Source organism: Lissotriton vulgaris, unplaced genomic scaffold, assembly GCF_964263255.1.
Source record: "Lissotriton vulgaris unplaced genomic scaffold, aLisVul1.2 SCAFFOLD_2398, whole genome shotgun sequence".
Classification (NCBI taxonomy): domain Eukaryota; kingdom Metazoa; phylum Chordata; class Amphibia; order Caudata; family Salamandridae; genus Lissotriton; species Lissotriton vulgaris.
In genome coordinates this window covers 7,611-15,922 of record NW_028255800.1, presented here as the reverse complement: position 1 = coordinate 15,922, position 8,312 = coordinate 7,611, and positions in this window count along the sequence as shown.

Sequence of the window (8,312 nt, the reverse complement as noted above, 5' to 3'; positions counted from 1 at the left end):
ATTGTTTATATATTGTATAATGTTATTTTATGCTGTGACATTTAAAAATATATATATATATGTGTGATTTTTATTGTGATTTTATGGCAGAACTGCCGAAATAAAGTTTTGGGGATTGTATTGGAAAATCAGGAACCTGCTCTGAGCTATTTCAATGCAACATGTATGGTCTCTTTCAAAATGTGCGAAGTTAGCCAGTAATCCGAGAATTTTGACTTTCTCAATTTGGGGTGGTCTATTGTTAAAATTCTAGTGTTCTATAAGACAGTATTTGGGGAAGTTCTTAGTCTCATAAGACCAACTCCCTATGGGTTAGAGTTCTTAGAAGCAATTCTAAAATGTTTAAATTCTTTTTAGAAGCAATTCTTATTTGTACTTATTTTTCTTTATTTCTTCTTTTTTTCTTCTTTTTCTTCCCTTCGGCCTCCCTCCCACTCTTCTATCACTTTTCCTTCTAACTTTAATGAAATAATTGTGCACTTGCAAAGGCCAGGGTGCTATGAAACAAAATCTTACACCCTTTCTCAGTGGGCCAGGGAGGGCTTGCCTTTATGCTGGGAAAGGTTAGGTTGTCCCCACCCCCTACCAAATTCTTTGTTTCCCATCCTTGCACAAGGGCAGTGGGCATTATGTGTTCCTCTCCCCTGTCTAAAGGCTCCCCTTTGGCCCACTTTTGGAGGGCTCCGGGTGAATGGGGCCTGCAATGGGCCAGCAAAGACCTATTCCCACAGTCGTTTCGTCTTGGCCATACCAATTTGGAACGGCTGTCCGAATCAGTCATCGTACTCGCTCACTAGCAAATCGTCTCCATTGGCCTGTACGAATCGGCTCCGAACAACTCGGGCTGCCTGAATCCCATTCAGAACCGATTCAAACTGCCTGGATGGCTTCTTTGCATCGTACTCTGTCGTCGGGAAAGGTGACCGGTTCGGTCTGAAAAAAAACTTCTGAATTGGATTTAAATAAATCGAATGCTGTGCAGAGCCTTTCCTGGCGACGACGTAATAAGCCCCTATGGTGGAGTACAGGTCGAATAACCCTGCTGCAGCTTTTTACTTTAAGGGCATTTTTAATATTACACTTTTTACATGTCTTACTTTCAAATATCAGGCACCCTTCCATTAATAATTTAAGGCTTACTTAGGGGTGACTTATTAATATGTAAAAGGAGGGTTTAGGCCTTTCAAAATGGGTTATTTTGACAGGTTGAATGTGTGGTTTTAAAATTCCATAGCCAAGGTACAATAGTGGGCCTGCAGGTATGTTTTGCACTTTCACTCTAGTGGTGACACAACATGTGCACAGTCAAAAAACCACCCACATTAGTTAAAACAAATTGGGATGATCATACCAAAAGAGACATTTCCCTACAAGAGACCATGTAAAGTAATGAAAAGGAAACATTTCTCTATCTAATGTGCATTTGTTTGCCGAAAGATATCAGTAAGAATGTCCTATTGCAAAATAAATTTAAAAAAACATTAAATGAAAGCAGAATTAAAAGTAAAGACTGGCCTCAAGTCCTAGCCCGGATGTGGACTACTTTTTACGTGGATGTACACACTTGCAACAATGCTAAAATTGGTAGCGCCTTTGATCTGTGATAAATGCTGTAGTGGGCTGAACCAAAATGTGAATGGCATGTGAACAGACCAATCGGTAATGAGGGCTCCCCGAAAGCCCCTTTAGGTATGCATTTCTGTACGTATTTTTATTATGATTTTTAATTAGAAAACATGAGGCTGGAAAACCATTTTAGCTTAATGTAGGCCATACGTAAGAATATCCTCCAGTGAAAGAGGAAGCATGACAGCGCTAGTATCTGGTGGCATCTGAGTTATGACTTTGTTAGCTGCCTCATCAATAATAATGCAAACTGACTTGCATCACAATCTATAAGTACATTTTGTTAGTATGTGTGTGGCAGCAGGAGGTGAGCCAGGGCCCTTGTGAAAAATATGGTTCCCTAAGTGTTCTATGTAGTCTAATCGCATTAGTGCCGTTAGAGCTAGCTCTTAATACAAAATGGCTGACATTGACCTGAAAAAAAAAAAAATCTCAGGCTGAGACACATCAAACAATAAAATATAATTACTGCACTCTGGGTAAAGATCCTGCAGAAATTAAACTTTGTCCAATTTGCATTTAAGCCTTGCAAACAATGGGAACAGTGTGCTGTGAGAACCGGGTTCTGTCCCACACCACAACACTACCCTAGTATTCCTTTTAATTGCTTTTTTGTTTTGAGTGCAGCCACATGGAGGTTAGTTTGTAAAGATGATTCCCAGGGCCAATGACTACGCAACAGAGTAGGACATCCTGTTAAAAGACCAGCTGTATTTTCTGCTGTAGATACATTTAGTACCAGCCCTACCAAGGTTCCAATGTCCATACGTTACTAGCTGCCCGCTTCAGTTTTTATTTTTTTTTAAATATGTGACTTATATTTTTTATTCCTTTATCAAACCGGAAATACAAGTCCCAGAATAAAAAATAACTAGCCTGGAGCAGCTCATTACACTTTTGTGACGCAAACACGGCTCAAAATCTTCTCCTAAGACTTTGCAGGGATGAACTCCAGTGCCCATAATGCACTGGCTTGGTCATTGAACTGTTTCATTACTGTAACTCACTTTTGAAGGCTATTTATGGGTGCCAGTTTGTTTTGAAAGTGCCTCTAGTTCGCAATTTAGATTAAAAAGTCGAAGATGCTTGTCATAAAGGTATGGCTTCTCTGTTGTGGAACTTCCTCTGGCGTCAGGAGTGTTGACGCACCTTAGTGAGCCAGAGTTCTGTAGCTACCAGTGGAGTCAGCACTCACTCTCCACAAACTACAACAGAGCAAGGCTTTGAAAATTAAAGGTTCATTGTGAAAGAGGGGGCGTGGCCTACCCAGCCAGAGATACCGCCCTTTGAACTAGAGAACCAGGTTTGAGTCCTGGCCTTGTTTCAACATCCTGTGCACACTTAGGGCCAGATTTAAAAAAGTATTAATGCAGCGCAGTGCAACTGTCGCAAACGCAAGCTGCATAATAAGGAGAGAGGAGGAGAGCGCCATATTTACCAAAATATGGCACACTTCTCCGCTTTCCCTAGTGCCGGCGCTGAACTCAGCTGCCGTGCACCACACAGACATCTTTGCGCTATAGTGCAAAGATGTCTCCGTGAGTCTAGCATAGGTTTTGTACTGGAAACGTACCCTTCCCGTACAAAATACTATGCGTAAGCTGTATTTAACCCTTTTCCCTCTTTGTATGTGTGCTGTAAAGTGCAGCCCACATACAAAGTTTGGAAAAGGAAGGAGAAATGAAAGCATTTCTCCTTCGTTGCGCCTACTTCAAAAGGGTGCAGTTTTCTGATGCTAAATCCTGTCTACTTTATTTAGTAAATAGAAACCTTGCGTGGTTGCATGAGACCGCCTGTGCTCCACCCATGGTATGCCTCCTTGGCGCTAAGTAATGCAAAGCAGTGCTATGCTCAGATTTACATTACTTTCATGTTATTTCCAGCGCTAAATTTAGCGCTAAAAAGTATATCGGAGAAAAAGATCTGCGCTGTATTGCGTCACATTTGTGACGCAAACACGGTTTAAAATCTTAGGAAATCTCCCCCAGAATCTCTCCGTGCCTCACAATGTTTAGTGTAATCTGGTGCTCATGTAAAGCCCTCTAATATTATTGCGCCACATTCATGCAACTTAAAACTGCAAACTATAAACATATACAAGGAAAGAAGTTGTAGGGCGCTTTCTTCTGCTTCTATCTCTTCTTCAAAGAAATATTTTATTTAATATCGCTTTAGGTTTTCAATTTACTTTAATGCACATGATAGACGCTTAGAAGAAGGTAGGGTTCCATGCCCATTTCAAAGCCTTAGCTACTTACTACCTGTTCTGACCTGACGACACACATCGCACTTCTCCACCAACCCGCGTTTTGAGGTTTCGACTGAAAAAGTGCACAGTACACTTTTTAATATGTATTTAAAAAAAGAAAATAATAATGTAGTATCCTGACCTTTTGCACTGTCTTCGTATTTAAAGCTGGTATCGCATTAGCACTAATTGTAAAAAACATATTTTTATTTTTTTCGAACCCTTTACCAAAATATTGGAAGCTCCCTGGGGGTATTTATTCCCTTGTATCTTAATATCAAGAATAAAACAATAGAAATATAGAGCTTCTGGCCAATAAATGCTAAGCAATTTATTGTCCAATGATCAAAACAAGGATCATCAATACTCCCCATGCATATTTCTAAAGTTTAGATGATCCCAAGACATTTAGGTGAAGTTTACGAATACGGACGTTAGATGGCAGTAATGTCTAACATATATTGTATTTTAGACACAGGCGAGGTAAGGATGCTAACTTTTCCTTCATGTACAAACGCGAATTTACACAATAATTTCAAACCTTGCCTACGATAATTAATTGTCTGTATTAGAGGAGGTGGGTCTGGAGAATCTTGAATTAGCACGATTTTAGCCATACGTCCTATTACTTAAAAATGTATAAATGACAACATGTTAATTGTATTTTAGGACGGAGAGGAGTCAGCAGGGTTTTCCTTGTCGCTGCCTGTGACATCAAGGTTTTCATTAGGTTAGGAAGCCAGACAAGTGTTCAAGCTTGCTGTATGTACTGCCCACGCAATGGCGCTCCCTGCAGCTTTCTCTGGTCTTAATGTTAACACAAATAGAAAACGCTGCAAGTGTTCTTAAGCTATTTGATTTTTTTATCAAGAAATTAGTAATTAAGTGCATTTGAAGGGGACTCACAATCTGTGCAAAGTGAGAATGTAAGTTTCCTATTAGGTTTTGTTTTTTGAAATTTTTGTTTTTTGTTTTTTAGGTCTGGCATTTACCAAAACCTTTTGATTTTACTAAAATGATATTTATAATATGCTTACTTTAATGTAAAAACCTTTTCAACTGGTCATGAAAGCAATTGGAGATTTTGAGTTAATATACTATTTTTTGTGATTTAGTATTATGTTTTTTTACTCCCTTCCACTCTCGTGGAAGGGAGCAGAAATAATCCCTGTTTTTAAAAAGGGGGATAAATCCCTTCCTAGTAATTATAGGCCTATTAGCCTAATAGATTCAGCAAAAAGTAGTGGGCCGTTTAGTCCAAAACAAAGTCCAGCTGTGGGTAGAGGAACTTAACATAGTATCCCCATTTCAAGCTGGATTTCGCCCTTGCACCAGCTCTATAGACCAAGTCTTCCGCTTTATTAGAATCTATTGGAGAAACGTGGTCTTGACAAAAGGGACACTCTACGCGGTATTTGTTGACCTGAAATCGGCTTTCGATTTGGTCCCTCGATGCAAACTTTGGAGAGTTCTTGGCGAACTGGGGATGGCACCTGAGTTATTAACACTCCTTGTCCGCTTACATGAGAACAACTTTGCGAGGATCAGATGAGGGGCACAGGGCGAGGTTGCCAATTTGTTCCCTGTTGAGCGTGGTGTTCGGCAGGGATTTGTTTTGGCCCCCACCCTATTTTCCTTATACATCAATGGAATTGTGGACCATCTTTATAGATCCCCCACTGATACCCCAGTCCTGACTGGGGTTCGCGTGCCTGTTCTCATGTTTACGGACGACACCCTGATCATCTCCAGGACCCCGATTGGTCTGCAGAAGGCTGTTAATGCATTCGGGGAACTTTGCTCGTCTCGAGGGCTCGAGGTCAACACCGCAAAAACAAAGTTTATGTCCTTTAACCAGAATAAACCTTTTAAGGGCAAAATCCTTCTGAATAACATTTCCTTAGAGCAGGTGGATGCTTTTACCCACCTAGGTATTATGCTTCAAAATAACATGGGATGGAAAAGCCACATAGACATGACTATTTTAAAATACCATCAGCTTATAGGCGTATTAACCACCAAATATAAATCCTCCTTCACCAAACCAATAACTCCAGTTTTGGAAATATATAACATCAAAGTGATTATCTCTGCCCTTTATGGAGCGGAGTTATGGGGATTTATTAACCTGAGCCACCTTCAAAAAGCTGAAAACAAGTTCCTACATGGTTTAATTGGCGTCCCCCAAAGCACCCCAATGGTTCCGCTTTTGTTAGACCTTGGCAGGAAAAATGTGGTGGATATGGTAAGGCTACGCCCGCTTTTATATTGGAGGTGAATCTGAACTACCCCTGAACTTATACATTATGCCCAGGGTCTGAAGGATGCGATTCTAGTAGATCGCTTCCACAAAATTCAGTGGCTAAAAGAGTTAAGGTTTCTCCTGGTAAAGCTAGACTTAAGATTATTATGGGATGAACCACAAACTGCAATCTTCCCCACAAAAAAACAGCTGAAAGACAAATATTGGGAATTGGCCCTGTCTTCTTTTTATTTGACCGGTATGAACACTAATTTGACAGGCCGTTTTTTGGACCATAAATATTGGCCGTCTTGTGAAGCATACTGGGATATAATCGGGAGTCCTATTGATTGAAAATTGTACTTCCAATTTAGGATAGGTACCCTACCAGTAAAAGCTTTTACCCACAAATGGGCTTCTACCCCAGAAGAAAACTGTCATAATTGCTTAGACATGGTGGAGACCACAGCCCATTTATTTTTTGTGTGTCCCCTTTATGTAGCCCCACGACGTAAATGGTTGAGACCTATTTGTTCTTCCCTGGGCTCTCAGAGGGGTACAGAAGCTCTAAGGATACTAGAAACTGACTGTTCTCCCCACATAGCTATCGCTCTAGCTAAATCTTGAAGGTGGGCTTGGATCATCCGGGGATGCACCTCACTGCCAATTGCTGCTAATTAGTTACTAGGCCTTATTCTTGTGCTCTGTTCTTATGAAGTAATTTAAAATATATTTTATCTGAATTCTTAATAGTGCTTGTAACTCGACAGCATAAATTCGAATTTAATACCTTTTTAATTATGTGTATTATATATGTACTATTTATTGTTTATTGTGACAGTTTTGTGTATTGTATGTGCTTTTATGACTTACTGTCGAATAAAGCTTTTTGAACAATTGAAATTGACTATCTGTTATGCAATGGTTTTAATTAACTTATGCAAATAAATAAATACTTATACTCAGTATGCTTACTAACAGGGGCCTTCAGCCAGCCCTCTTCCTCTATTGGCGTGCCACGTCATTCACATTTTTCTTTGACCCACAACAGCACACAGCATGGGGCAGCAGGACAGCCAACTTTGAATCACTGGCTAACTTCACTGTGAATTACTCCTATTAGTCGTGTCACAAATAGCACTTCTGGACAAGAAGTAGTTCTCTTCCGTGACATCGACTACTACAGCAATATGTGCTTTTTGGCACTAAAAATAATTTCGATTTGTCATCTACTTTTCAATAAATTGTGATTTTACAGACTACTCTCCAATATTGATGTGAGGCTGACACTATGGGGCATATTTACAAGAAAATGTGGGTGTGCAGTGGTGCACCGGATTTGGAACTGCCCCACTCCATCAAAACGCAATGATGAACCGTATTCACAAGAATACGGTGCACCCCTATATTTCCCGAAGCGGTGGTGCAAAAAAAGCTGCCTAGTGCCAACACAGGCCCCTGCTGCCATGTTGCAAGGGTACATGGGCTGCAGGGTAGATTGTTTATGTGCAGGAAGGTACACCTTCCTGCAAATAAACAATCAATATTGCTGATTTTCACCTTCTATGTGTGCTGCAGAATGCATCACACATGGAAAGAGCAACAACAATGAGAAATTAACAATTGAAATTAATACTTTCTCCTAGTTATGCAATTCTAATGCTTAGTATTCTATTGCGTTAGTTTTTAGCGCTGCCTTAGCCTTGTAAATATGGGGCAGCGTCAAAAAGCAAAGGGTGTTGTGGTGGAACGCCCACAGCAGCACCCATTGCATGCTTCTTTGCTGCGGAGGACTGCGGCGGAAAGGGGCATATTTACAAGGGGACGTTAAGCCACGCAAAGTGGCTTAGCCCCACCTTGTAAATGTGGAAGATGGTGCTGCGCCACCAGAGCGTCAAAAAAGGTGATACTCCGATGGCACTGAGGGCTTGTAAATATGCCCCAATGCTTTCCCTTCCAGGCACGTATTGGACAGCGGCGTTGTGTCCCCCCGCTTTAGGGGGGTTGTAGTTTTTTTATGGGCCTCTTCTTAGAATTAACACTATAAAAGAATACCAGCTTTAATAGGAGAGCAGGCTGGAGCAAGAACAAAGCATGGGTGGATAGAATGGGGGAAGAAGGGAGGAATATTGAATTGAAGCAATGGTGAAAGAAAAGAAGGGGTGATAGGAAGTATGGGTGGGTGGGTCAATGAGA